A 13,864-nucleotide genomic window follows, 5' to 3' on the forward strand; every position below is an offset into this window, starting at 1 on the left:
TGCAAGTCACTTGCGTGGTACACAGTAAGAGCTCAACAGTGGTGCATGGGCTCTGAGTCTGAAGCCTTCAGGGGGAAGGGGTGGAGAGAGGTCAGTGCTGGGGGACAGGAGCCCAGACCACAAGCCCCAGTACTTTTGAAACCTGATGCAGGTAAATGTGGGTGGGGCACCTGCCTGGGCTCCACCCCCGAGAGAGCCAATGGGGTTGAGTCTGTCCTTGGAGCTCCAAATAAGGCCTCAGAAAAACGGCTTGGGCCTGGGCGGTCTCTGCCCTTCTGCTTGCCTGGCCCTTCATTCCATCACTGGGGCTGGCACCAGCCTCCTGCACCCCAAGCCTGGGCTTGGATCTCCATTAGACATGTCCGGTTGGCCGATGGTGCCTCTAGCTCTCCCTGCGTCTTGGATATGTCAGGCTCCCTGCTCCTTCTGCAGCTGGGGGATGGGTGGTGGGTAAGAGCGGCAGGCCTGAGGCACTGGGCACACAGTTCCCTTTGTGAGGGCAGCTGAGTCACATGGGCATTGCCATCCCCCTGGGCCCTGGCATGGCTGTGATGGTGTTATCATGGGACTGCGGCTGCCCCCGCGCCTGCGGCCAGGAGGCTTTCCCACGGGAATGTACCGGGAGGTGGCTGGGAGCATTGGCCACAAAGCACGTAGTCTGGGTCACAAGACAAGGGTTCGAATCCTGGCTCTGCTGCTGATGTGCTGTGAGGCTTTGGGAAAGTTCTCTCTCTGTGCCTCGGTTTCCATCTCTGTTAAGCGGGAACAATCATCACAGTTTGTAGAGGAGACACTGGCCATGAAAGGGCTTTGCCAATGGTGGAGTGCTGGGCCCTTGGCATTTGTGTTGACTTGATGATAATCATGACATTGGCCAACATTTGTCGAGCACCTACTGTGTGCCAGGCGTGGTGCTTAGTGATTTACAAGGCCATTCAGCTTACGAGGGAGAAGCCTGAGCTCGAACAGCTCTTGGCCAATGAAAACCCACCTACACACAGGTGGTGGTTGCCCATGACTCTTCCTGCAGGTGGGCACAGCTCTTCACTGGTTGCAAGGCTGCCCGGGCTGGAGAGTTAGAGATAGCAAAAGGTGAGGCCTCCAGAAAGAAGCCCTGCTGTGTCCTCCCACTTGGCACAAGCCTCTGTCACAGTGGCCACCACGGATGTCCCATCCTCCCTCCTGTCCTGGGGAACACACGTCCTCCCACCTCCCTGGCAGCCCCATCTCTCTCTCCTTCTCAGGCTGCTCTGAACAGCAAAGCCCTCACAATACATCAGAGCACGCTTTTGTGCCAGGGCTAGGCCATGAGCTTTACGTACGTGGCCTCATTTTTACTACTGGTGGTGCTGTTATTTTCCGCACTTGACAGTGAGACAGCGGATGGCTAGAGAGATGCTGCCTGAGTCACCCCGGCTGCCAGAGCCGGGAGCAAAAGCCCGTTGGCCTGAGCCCAGAGTCTGAACCAACCTCCAGGTGATAGCATTACCCCCTCTCCTCCATCCCTTCAAATGAAGACCTTTCTGCAACTTTCTGCACTCTCCACCCCATCTCTGGCCACTGTCACCAGCCAGTAATGTTTATGACCTTCCCTGGGCTTGGGGGACCCCAGCCCTTCACCCTTCAGTCCTAGTGATGTGTTTTCAGTTGCCTTTTGGAGGGTTCCCCAGTATGTCACAAGGGTACCCCCATTCCACTGTGCCTGTCTCCCAGATCTGTACCCCGTCCCATGCCCCCACATACTTGAGGGCAGTTTCTGACATCTTATCCCCTCTCACATGTGAGAAGAGGTCCTAGCCCTGCTTCTGGTTTCTTGGACCAAAGTCTCCCCCTAGCCTCCCACCCACCTCCATCTTCTCCAGTGCCCCACTGGGCCCTGGCCTCCCCTCCACATCCCATCCCATCATTGCTGGTACAGCCCCTAGAGTAGACCAGAGTTTCTCCTGCTTTAACAAATGCTGGGGGACTTCCCTGGCAGTCCAGTGGTCCATGCTTCCACTGCAGAGGGCACTGGTTCGATCCCTGGTTGGGGAACTAAGATCCCACATGCCACGCGATGCGGCAAAAAACAAAAAACAAATGCTGGAACCACCTGGGATCTTGTTCAAATACATATTCTGATTCAACAGGTCTGGGACAGACCTGAGATGCTGGATTTCTAACAACTTCTCTGGTCATGCTGTAGGTCTGTGGACCATTTTGAGTGCTTCTCAGCACCTTTGATGAAATACCATCAAAGGCAAACTCCATGCTTTCAGAATCTTCCATCTGCCCTTACCCCCCTAATTAGATCCTACTTCCTTCCAAGGATGTCTCCCATGTCCCACCTCTCTCCCTCTGTTGATGCTGTTCCCTCTACCAGAACACCCTTCCTGCCGGTCTCTGTTCACAGAAACTGCTTCTTCAAGACCCAGCTGGGGCTCAAGGGCCGACAAGCCTGGTTCACACCCTGGCTCTGACCCTGAAAGGTGAGGGCAAGGTCCTCCCCCTCTCTGTGCCTCCTTCCTCTTCTGTGGAGCAGGATAGCAGCTGTCGTGAGAGGCAGAGGAGACGATGAATGTGCTGAACCTAGCAGGGGCCTGGCACCTGGTAGGTGCTTGGTTAGAGCCCACAGGTCTGGAGGCCCAGCCACAGACCAGCTGTGTCTCTGACATACCAGTGGGACCAGCTTACAGGGTTGGGAGGATACAGTGAGAAGGATCCACAGAGAGCAGAGGTCTTACTTACACAGTGAACCCTATGGACACAGCCCCTGTTATCAGTCCAGTAGACGTATCGATGCTAATAAGAGGTAGTGTTGTAATTACTAATAACTTATTTGGTTTCTCTCCTCTGACTCTCAGAGCCCTCTGGGGCTCTATGGTGCCGATAACTGACTGTCTGGTGTCACCACCACGTGAACCAGGGTTGTCTCCCACCCCCTGGAGCCTAGCACAGTGCCCAGCACACAGCAGGTCTCTGAGCAGCCTGATGGTGAGAAGGCAGGCAGAGTTTGTCAAGCAACTCCTGCCCCGGCCGGGCCACCCCGTAGGCCTTTCCTGGGCGGCCAGAGTGGCAGCTTGGCTCCAAGCTTCTCCATCCCTTGCTTGGGCATCCAGCCCAGCAAGCCCGTGCCAATCGCTAAGTGGCGCCACTGACCCTCCATCTGTGCCCTGCAGGCCAGCACCCTCTGTGGCATGTGTGTGTGTAAGGGTGGGTGACTGCTGTCTGGCTGGCCTGGACCCCGGGGAACAGCTGAGGCTGCCCCAGTGAACCCCTGGCCCAGCCCTGAAGGACAGACCTTGGGGAAACTGAACCTTAGAGGTGGTGACTTGCCCAAAGACATGCATGTAAGGGACTTCCCATCCTTTCCTGGATCCTTTCCACCCCATCCTTTTCCTTCTCCCTTGTTTCTTGGTCCCCCTGGGGAGGCTAAATTCATGAGTGGTTAGGGTGGAGCCAGACCACCTGGGCTCCCATCCCATCTCTGCCACTTCCCAGCTGTGTGACCTTGGGCAAGTTAATTCCCTTCTCTGTGCTTCATATCTCTTTGTTCAGCATCACCACCACATTCACCATGAATATTGACTGAGGGCTCATCAAGTGTCAGGCGCTGGTCTGAGCAACACGTTTTCCTGTGGCACGTGGCGACAGTGCCAGGGAAGGGTCTGGAATGTAGTAAATGTAATCATTATTATTATTACTCTTGTTATTGTTGCTGTCATCACTTGTCCTCGTTAGGTTGTGAAATCCTTCCAGCATCTGTGACTTGGGAATCATCTGTTCACGTTGGAGGGATGAGGGAAGACGGGGATCCCCACTCCGCGGGGGGGGGGGGGGCGCCCTGGGCCATCCAAAGCTTCCTGACTCCCAGGGTGGCCATGAACCTTAGCAGTGGGAGGGAAATGCTGACAGAGACCAGTGACCAGAAAGGGAATGGGGGCGTCGGCCCATTTCCCTATTTCTCTCTTTGAGCTTTTGGAACCACCAGGAATGGTTCCTCACCTGGGCCTCAGTTTCCCCTCTGGCCCAGCAGATGGACTGGGAGGCCATTTCCAGAAGCCCCTGGGGTCTCAGAATCCAGATCTTGAGTCTTGGAATGTTGAAACTGTGAGTGCTTGGGGGAGCACTGAGGTGTATCCCTTTGCCGGGGGGACTAACTGAGTCTCAGGGAGGAGTCGAGGTCAGGTGGCCAGTTGTGTGTGGCCTGGCTGGCCGCATGCCAGGCTGCTTGACACCCCCCTTCCCCAGCGTGCCTTCCGCCCTGCCGGTCACCGCCGGCTCCTGCCCGCTGCCAAGGAGGCTGGACTTTCTTTCAGGAAAGGGTAGTTGTTGCCGGGCCTGGGTGCGGGGTCGGAGGGGTGGGGGCCAGCATCGGGGTGGCCTGTTGCCATAGCAGCCCTGGCCTCTCGGCAACGGGAACTCTGGAGAACAGCCCTGGGGAAGTAACAGATGGAAGGCGAGGAGGAAGACTTATCTCCGACCAGCATCCGTCCATGAAGCCTGGCACCTGTCTGCCTGGATCGGGGGCGGGTGAGGCTGAAGTGCCCCCTTGCCCAGAGCTGAGTCATGGGCATCCCCCAGTGTCCCCGCCTCGGCTCTCTCAGCCCTGCCCCCTCCCAACCTCCCTCTGAGAAATCTGTGACTCACGTATGATCCCGTCATCCCCAGCCGAGCTGGGAGGAGGGAGGAGCCCAGCTGGGGCAGGAGGGGGGTGTCCCCCAACCCAAAACACGAGCCGGCACTTCTCCGGGCTCCACATTGGCTGCCTGCCTTGTCCTGCCTCAGGAGAGGGGCTGGGAGCCTCCACACTCACCAGCTCTCTCCGAAATGGGACCACAGCTGGCAGGTTAAGCCTCGGAGGGGGGTCTTGAAAGGCGGTTCAGCTGCCCGGCCCCACGCAGGACCTTCTACCCGTCACCAGGTACCAGATCAAGGGCATGACGGCAGGAGGGAGGAGGGATGGGAGTGTGTGCAGCAGAGGCTGGGGTGGCAGTGGACCGGGGCGCTGAAGTCTTGGTATCTGGGTGGGAGCTAGCCCACAAGAGCAGTGCTGTGTGGGGTCTCTAGAGTTGGGGGTGGATGGACAGGGAGACGCCTGGGAAGGGGACAGGCCTGAGAGGACGGAACCTCTCAGAGCCACTAGCCATTTGTTAGCTGGGGAAACTGAGGCTCAAAGTGATAGAGTCACTGGGCCCTGCTCGCTGGGTCTGCTCTGTGAGTGGTGAGGTACTGTGCTCTCCTGCCCCCACTGTACAGATGGGAGAACCAAGGTTGTGAGAGGACAGGGGGCTTACCTTAGGTTACAGAACAAGTCTGGGGATGGAAAGCCAGCCTCCAGCCTCAGGGAGGCAAGGATGCTGCAGGGGGCTGAGCACGGGCACTTGAGAGCAGCCTTGCCTTCAGCTGCCCGGGTGCTGCGTCTGGGGCCCCCCAGTGAAACAGGGGCAGTCTGGCTCTTCATGGCCCAGGCCACCTTTAGGAGGAGATGGTCCTGGCAGTGGGGTCTGAACATGGGGGACCTGGGATGAGAGAGAACGTCCAGGAAACCAGCAGCAGTAGATGGGGAAGCAGCGGCTGAGGGCTGGAACGCTCCCTACTTGCTAACCGCCAGACCCCAGGCCCCCATCTGCTCGGTGCTGATAGGGTTTCCCCACCTGGGAACTTCTGGTTCCTCTCCTCCCCGCCTCCCCGGCCAGCCTCCTTCCTGTGGTAACGAGTTGGGGTCTCTCAAGGCCCCATGGGAAGGGGCTGGTGTTCATTTTACTGAGGCAGTGGGGGCGGGGGCGGGAGTTAAGGCAGGACCCTCTCACCTGCCCACCTGCCCCACTCCCATCCTGCCTGGAGCAGCTCTGGCCCGGGCTAGGTGGGGTGGGGAGGAATAGCCTTTGTGGCTCTAGAGGGCCAAAGAAGTTATTTTTTTTTAAAATAAATTATTTATTTTATTTATTTATTTTCGACTGCGTTGGGTCTTCGTTGCTGTGTGCGGGCTTTCTCTCGTTGCAGCGAGCGGGGGCTACTCTTAGTTGCGATGCACGGGCTTCTCATTGCGGTGGCTTCTCTTGTTGCGGAGTACGGTCTCTAGGTGCGTGGGCTTCAGTAGTTGTGGCTTGCGGGCTTAGTTGCTCCGCGGCATGTGGGATCTTCCTGGACCAGGGATTAAACCCGTGTCCCCTGCATTGGCAGGCGGATTCTTAACTGCTGTGCTACCAGGGAAGTCCCGGAAGTTATTCATATAAGCAATTATTGAGCACCTACTGTGTGCCTGGTACTGTTCTAGGGAGGGGGGACACAGCAGCGAATGAGACAAATGGCGTGTGGGTGGTCCAGAGCCAAGTCCCTGCCCCCTTGCTGCAGATCCCCTGAGGGCAGAGGGTTGATTCCTCTCTATTGGAGGCTGAGTGGGGAGAAGTGTCTCGGGTCAGTGAGAGCCACCAGCTGCTGAGTTGGTTCCCCAGAGCCCAGGCCAGGGGTCCTGTGAGGTCTTCCCTTCCAATATCCAGAGCAGGTCTTGGGACCAGATCTGAGCCCCTTTACTGCAGGGGCTCTAGGGACCTGAGATGCAGCCCCACCTTGGTCATAGCATCAACGTGGCCACCTTGCCTTGCCTCTCTCTCTGGGCCTCAGTTTGCCCAGCTGCTGAGTGGGCATGTGGGGCGGGTTAATAGCTGCCCTGCCTGCCGTGGTCCTGGTCTTGGCTCCGAGAGTGTCAGGGTTGTGAAGGACACCTCTCCAAGTGTGGTGTGGGAGGTGGAGGCTGTGCTAGGCTGGCTGCACTGTTGTGCTGGCTTTGGTGCCCTGGGCCACTGGACAGGACCTGGTCAGCCTGGCTGGGACACCCTCATCTTGCCAGGGACACAAACAAACAAGGCAGGATCTGAGGCTGACGAGTGAGATAAACTTGCTGGTGGAGGAGGAGAGAACTTCCTGACCTGGGAGGACCCGGAGGCTCTGTAGAGGGCACAGAGTTTGGCCTTGGATGCTGGTGGGGAGGGGGAGGAGGGTTTGATGTACACGTATGGGGATTGGAGGGAAGGGGGGGGCGGCATTCCTGGCAGAGGAAACTGCATGGGAAAAGTTTTGAGAATGATGAGAACTGGGGGGAGTGGAGCAGGCGATGGCACTGGAGACCCGGCATGGGTCATTTTGGGGACCTGGAGTGCCAGGCTGCCAGGTCCCAATCTGCTCTCGGGGGAATGGATGGCAGGAAGATGCCACCCCAGCTGGATAAGGAGGGCAGGATTGTGATGCAGGGCTGACCTGGTTGCCCCAGGCCCGAGGCTTCTACTTGGAGGGCAGCTTCATGGCTGTGGGGATAGAGAGGCGCGGTGGTCGCCCAGCCCAGGAGAAGGGCAGGTAAAAGAGGCGGCGGGGCTGTGGCCAGGTCTGTGTGTAGTGGGGGTGGACTTCCCAGAGGGGCCCGGCCTGACAGATATGGGAGGGGCATGGCAGGGACAGCCATGAAGGGGGCCACATGGACGGCGCTCTAGCTGAGCCGGGCCCCAAGTCACTTCATCCTCCGCAAGAGCTGCGTGTGGGTAATGGGTTGTGGGACTGAGCCCCTTTCAGGGATACGGTGAGGAGTCAGGGGCAGGGCTGGTGAGGGTGATGGGGGAAGTGTGACAACACAGCCCAAATCTCAGTGCTGCCAGCCCACCCAGAACCAGAGCAGGCTCGGCACCCCCAACCCCGACCCGGGGTGGCCCTGTGGATCTGTCTTCTGACTCACAGCAGATGGGGCATCATGTGAGCAAACGCAGCAGCTGGGGGGACCAGGACCCTGAGGACCAGGCAGATGGCAAGTGGGGGCAGGGCGGGGCTGGCACAGAGGGACCTCTCAAGCGGGGTGGGGTGGGGTCCTGGCTGGGCCCCAGCCTCCCAGGCTTGCCCTCCACCAGTCTGGTCCTCACGCCCCATCAGGAGTTCCTTGAGACCCATGGGGAACCCTGCAGATTTGGGGGTCAGGACAGGGCTGCTGAAGGGGAGAGCTTGGGACATACATTTTCTGATCCCTGCCCGGTGCCTGTGCAGGCACCAGTGGGTTGAGACACCCCCTGCGGGCCCCTCAAGCCCCCAGCTCTCCCTGGTTCTCTGGTGGCTCGGCTGGGCTAGAACAGTCCTGGACCCTCCCTGCCCTCAGTCTCTGCCGGGCCCTAGGCTCAGCGCTTTGCACGCATGTTTTTGTTTTTTTTGTCTTGTTTTGTTTTTTGGCCATGCCATGTGGCCTGTGGGACCTTGGTTCCCTGACCAGGGATCGAACCCAGGCCCTCTGCATTGGAAGCACGGAGTCGTAACCACTGGACTGCCAGGGAAGCCCCGGCACGCACATTTATTCCTGCCAGGCACAAGCTCCTGATGTGCCCATTTTAGAGATGAGGACACTGAGGCACAGGAGGCTTACCCAGGAGTGACCTCTTATCTCCAGAGTCTGGGCTCTTTTCACTGTGCTCTCCTGCCCCCCTCAGTGGAGAGGGGGCTCCTCAGCCAGGCCAGAGTCTATGCTGGTGGCCCGAGGACATGTGCCCTTGTCTTGAACCCCATCCCTGCCGCTCCTAAGCCCATGCTCTTCTGGGGCGACAGGACCCACAGAGATAGCAAGGCTGCTTGTCTGGGGAGAATTTTGTTCCTCTCGGGTTGTGTGAACTTGGGCGTCTGCCTCATTTTCCTCATCTGGAAAAAGTGGATAAAATAGTGTCTACTTCATGGGGCTGTTTTGAGCATCAAGGTGTTAAGCAGTAAAGTGTTTACAACAGGACATGGCCCATTTGTTAGCCTTTACTATTATGATCTCCCCCTCGGGCAAATGGGTGCACTGAGGCCCAGAGATAACGTGTACTAACTTGGGGGCACTTCTTCCCGCCTCCCCGCCCTACGAGAGCTGGAGCCACCTGGGCCTCAGCAGGAGTCTGCCCACCCCCACCTGCAGCCTGACCTGTGCTTTGGTGGGGAGGCCAGGGTGGTGGGAGTTGGGCTGGCGCTGGCTCAGGCTCAGGCGGTTTGTGGTGCACTTGGCAGTTCCAGGCAGGCCGAGATAAAAGCTGAGCCCTGGAGGAGCTGGCAGGGCTTCCAGGCACCGGGGAACAGGCCTCTGCATTAGAGGAAGATGGCCTGGGGGTGGGGGCCTCTCTGTCCGGGAGCCAGTCCCACTCCAGTGCCCTGAAAGGCCAGTGGTTAGAGCAGAAGGTGTGAGGCCGGAGGGTGTGATGGAGGAGTTAGGAAGGGGGATGCTCACCTCCCAAATTATCAGGGAGCTGATGCTGCCCCTTGCTCTCCCTCATCCAATAGGCCTGTGCCTGGTAGATGGGTGCCTGACCTCGTCGTGGCACTTCCCTCTCCCACACACCTGCATGTGGCATCGCCTGGCGAGAGCTGCGGGCAGTGGGCAGGGCCGGAAGGAATCCCCGTGCGATTTCCTCAAAGCTGTACTTATCCTTTGTCCGTGACCATGCCTGGCGCGCACTCATGGGGCTATGCACACACCCCAGACCAGATGGGCAGAGTCTAGTCTCCGGCTCCTCGGCTGGCAGCCAAGAATGTGCAGGTCCCAATACCTGGGCCGGGCCCTGGTGCAGCACACATCTCCATTTGTACTGGAAAGGACAGCCAGTGTCTCCTCAGGGAGACCCTGCACTGGGTGTCAGCACACCCAGGAGTCTGGCCTCTGCTCCCCCAACCTGGGTTTGGGGAACCAGAGTTGGGAGCTCTGTTGTCCAGGTAGGATGGGGATGCTTGCAGACCCCATGAGCCTAGGGATGAGGGTCTGGCTCCTGGGCTGTAATGCCTTGGACCCATGGCACATCCTCTTGGGCCTCGTGTCATTCCCTAGAGAGGCTGTCACCTCCTCTCCATGTCCTGCAGATTCCAGCGCTGCAGATGGGGTGCCATGCGGGACAATGGGAGCAGCATAGACAAAGCAGTACACAGAGCTGGATGTGGGTCCGGTTTTACCTGCTCTGTGACCGGTTTTACCTGCTCTGTGACCACGCCCAGGAGAAGCCAGCTGGGAGAGTGGCTTCTCTCTGAGCCTCAGTTTTCCCAGTTGTAAAATGGGCTTAATAATGCCCACCCCTCACAGAGTGGCTGTGTGCATCGCAGGAGGCCAGGTGCACATCGTATGGTTTGTGCTCCTGTGTGGTTCCCGTCACTGACCCAGCTGCCTCATGAATCTCTGCAGGCTGGTTCTTGGGATACACCTGCCCCCAGGTGCCTAGACCCCAGGATCCTCCCTGGCCACAGGCACACGCCATTTCCCCTCCTTGCTCCACCTTGGGGAGACCACGGGGAGTCCAGACAGAAGCTTTGGCATTTGCAGCAGTGGGAATGTGACCCACCTTCATCAGCATATCCCATGCCTGTGCCCCCTGTAGCCCTGGGCCCCAGGAGCAGGTGGTTGAGGGGCATGATGGTGGTTACTTTGCCTTCATGTAGAGAGAAAACTCAAATTTTGATCACAGATTCAGATGGGATCTCAGACCTCAAATAATCCAGCACCTGCAAAGGTATGTCTGTGGTCCCATTGGTTTAGGAAAGCCTTGTACGCCCAGGCTTCTGCACTGCAGGACTTCTTAAGAGCCTTTACCAGGTGGCTCTGTATTGGACATGAAGTTTCGGGTCCTGTCCTGGCTCTTAGGCTGTGCACAGTCTTGGGAGCTCCTCTCTGGCCAAGCACCTGGCAAAGGTGTATTTGCCCCTAATCCCGTCAGAGGCTGGGGAGTGAGGACAGCTCAGTGCTGGAATCTCCCTGCCCTGAGCATCAGCAACTGGCTCCGACTGGGAAGAGGCTTGGAGCCGGCCTGGCCTAGTCAGAGTCCCAGCTGTCTCATTCACTCATTCATTTATTAACTAGTTGTCATTGAGCATCTACCATGGACCAGGCACTGTGGTACTAAGTACTGGAGATATGAGTGATGAGCAAGATGGATGAGACAGAGCAAACATGGAGAAATGGGTAACAAGCACATTGCAGGGTCATTTCAGACAGTGTGAGTGCTGTAAAGTTTATAAGATAAAGTGACATGGAAGAGAGTGATGAATGGGGATGATAATTTTGGTTGGGTGGACGTGGAAAGCTTCTTAGGAGAGGGGACATTTGAATTAAGACCTGAGAAGGAACCAATCAGGGAAAGAACCCTGAAAGAATGTTCTATGTTGAAGGGAAGGCATGTGCAAAGGCCCTGAGGTGTGTCTGAGGATAGAAAGAAGGCTCGTGTGCTGGAGTTGGTGAAAGCAAGGAAGACGTGGGGTGGTGTAAGGTGGAGGGAGTGGAGGGGGGTCGCTAGCTTGTTGGCAGTCGTACTGCTCCCTGAGCGTCAGTTATCTGATTTATGAGGCTTATCATTTTGTCCCCGACCTCCACGCTGGTCAGGAGTGTTGTGGGTGTTAGGTGAGGATAGTCAATCTCTCTGGCAGAGACTTGGTTCTGGGCAGCTCTGCGTTATTGTAGGTTTTAAAAATTATTGTTACAAGTGCTTAGTGACTATGGGTGGAACCGGGGATGCTGTGCCTCTGTGTCTCTGCGTGTCGCTGCAGTTAGTGAGCGCCAAGTGTGTGTACAAGGCCAGGGGTGCCCCATCTGTGCCCTCCCTCTGGCTTCCCTGAACCACAGCCCCCTGCCAGCTCCTTTTAAGTGTAGGATCTTTTGATTCAATAGTGACTGCCTTCTCTGGCCCAGCAGGCCCTGGAATCCTTTCCAGGCAAAGGTTCCACTGAGAACAGGAACTCCTTTCTTTGCTTTCTTTTCCTCTTCCTCTGGGGGCCAAAAATAGTGCCTGAATAGGACACAGCTCTGGGCCGGCAGTGAGACAATAGCCGCCTCCTGGCTCTGGTCCAGCGGTGGGGGAGGAGGTGATGTTGGTGCACTGGCACACCATCCCAAGGACCCAAAGCCCCTGCTGCTTTTCCCACGGCCTCGGCCAGAAACCATCCCAGAGCCCCTTGGAGAGTGATTGCCAAGGGGATTCCTGCTAATTCTGGGGAAGTGCTCTGAAGACCCTGGGCCCCTGAGCAGCCCCACCCTACCTCCTGATCTGCTGCTGGTCTGGAGCTGAAGGCCTCAGTGGGGGCGCCCACGGCCCTGGTTCTCTTCTGGGCCCTGTGTGGCACACAGGGGCCACCCCCATGGCTTTGATGTCCTTTTCCCTTTGACTCAGTGGCTACAAAAGATTTTTTAGAGATCAAAGGGATGTGTCCTCTTCAGAGGAGGTGAGCTCCCTGTCACTGGAGGTGATCAAATAAAGTTTGGATGTTCACTGAATGGGGGGTGGGATTAGTCAAGCATCAGAAGGATATTGGGTCTTGATGTCTTCATGTCTCAGAGGATATCATGAGTTGAATTCCATACACCGCTCTTACCAGCTGGGTGGTCTTGAGCAAGTCACATCATGTTCCCGAGCCTCTCTCTCCGCACCTGTAAGATGGGTTCAACAGGGCTAACCTCGCAGAGTGGTGGAAATGGATCTCCAAAATGCTCCGTGTAGTGCCTGGCACATAGGCAGGGTTTCAGAAGCTTTGCCTCTGTTCTCCTCCCTCTCCAGACTGGTACTTACTCTGGGGGTACAGAAAGGACCCACTCTTGACCCCCAGGGAGCTCTGGAGGAAAGCCAGGGGGAACCCCCAGCACAGGGCTAACTCAGAAAGAAGATTCCTGGTGGATTATGGCAATCTGGGAAGGCTTCCTGGAGGAGGTGCTTCCAGGGAAGTATTGTGTACATTCTGTGCTCCTGGCATCCAGTGGTGGAGATTAGACGGGTGTCTAGTGTGGGTCAAGGCCAAGGCCACAAGCTGGCAGCCTTCAGGGGCAAATGTAGCTGATAGTAGGCATTTTTCATCACAGGGGTAGCCCCCACTAGTGTTCTAAAAAGATTTGGTTTTAAAGTCAATATTGACAAACTTAGGCAGATGTCCCCCAGTGTACCCCATAATCTGGTGTCCTAAATTCTGCCTTTCTTCCTGCCAGCTTCCTACCTGGCCAGCATCCAAGTAAGGGGACTTGGGCACAGGACAAGTCAGGGCCTGTGCTGTGCTGGGTTGGAGCTGGGCAGTGACGTAGTCCCTGCAGCTGCCAACGGTTGCCAGGGCAACGGTTGCCAGGGGCTGCTGTCACCTGCGCCCCTTTTCCCGGGTTGGCGGCTGGGACTTGCAGCCCGTCTTCCCAGGCTGCCCGCTTTGTTTGAGGCTCTGGTGAGGGGGGCGGGGACCGAGACTGAGGAGGCTCAGCTTCAAAGTGCCCCTCTGGCCTCTTGAACTGGGGAGAAACTGACCCACCACCCCAGCGGGCTGCATCCTGCAAACAAGGCGAGCCCTTGGCCCACTCATTCACGCTCTTTATGTATTTATAATCCACTTGATGACACGAAGGAGGAATCCAGGTATGATTCTTCCCCTCCTCCCGCCATTGCTCTCTCATTCCTGTTCCCGCTCCCCTCTCCTCCCCAAATCCCCACTTTTTATCCCCTCTCCCCTTTCCCTTGTTCACCCCCTCCCCCTCCACCTCTCTTCCCCTGTATCATCATCTTCTCCCTCCTCCTCTCCCCTCCATTTCCCCTCCATCCCCCTTCCTCCCCTCCCTTCTTCCCAACACTGAGAACTTATGGGATGGGTAAGGTGAGGTTGGGGCTGGGGTGACACTAGGGACCCTGGAAGAGTCAGAGATGCTACTCTGAGGGGACCTGGTCCGTGAAGCAGAAAGCAGATCAGAACGACCAGGAAGTGGTTGGGGGTAAGGACCTCACACCCCAAACCCTTCTCTCCGCCACACTCCAGCTAAAATTCAATTTCAGTTTCGGGGCTGCACCCCCATTGTCAAAGACAAGCCTCTGAGGATGCTGGGAGGGAGGGGAGGTGCAGGACCCGCAGATGGCTGAGACTGTAGGAGTGAGGCTGGGGT

The 13,864-nt window shown here is 57.3% G+C and overlaps 1 protein-coding gene across 3 annotated transcripts in view; it reads left to right on the forward strand.

Annotated features, from left to right (window-relative positions):
* Positions 1–4,279: 4,279 nt before the first annotated feature.
* The window catches only part of ADGRG1 (adhesion G protein-coupled receptor G1), a 32,527-nt gene continuing 22,942 nt past the window's right edge, over positions 4,280–13,864 (forward strand). The window contains exon 1 of one of the 3 annotated variants that reach the window (XM_059045161.2): positions 4,280–4,903. The gene's annotated coding sequence lies outside the window, so the exon portion shown is untranslated. Of the gene's footprint in view, positions 4,904–13,090; positions 13,347–13,864 lie in introns of those variants that run through there. The other 2 variants (XM_067018534.1, XM_067018535.1) reach the window with 2 other exon arrangements.

The sequence above is a fragment of the Kogia breviceps genome, chromosome 18 (genome assembly GCF_026419965.1).
Source record: "Kogia breviceps isolate mKogBre1 chromosome 18, mKogBre1 haplotype 1, whole genome shotgun sequence".
NCBI lineage: Eukaryota > Metazoa > Chordata > Mammalia > Artiodactyla > Physeteridae > Kogia > Kogia breviceps.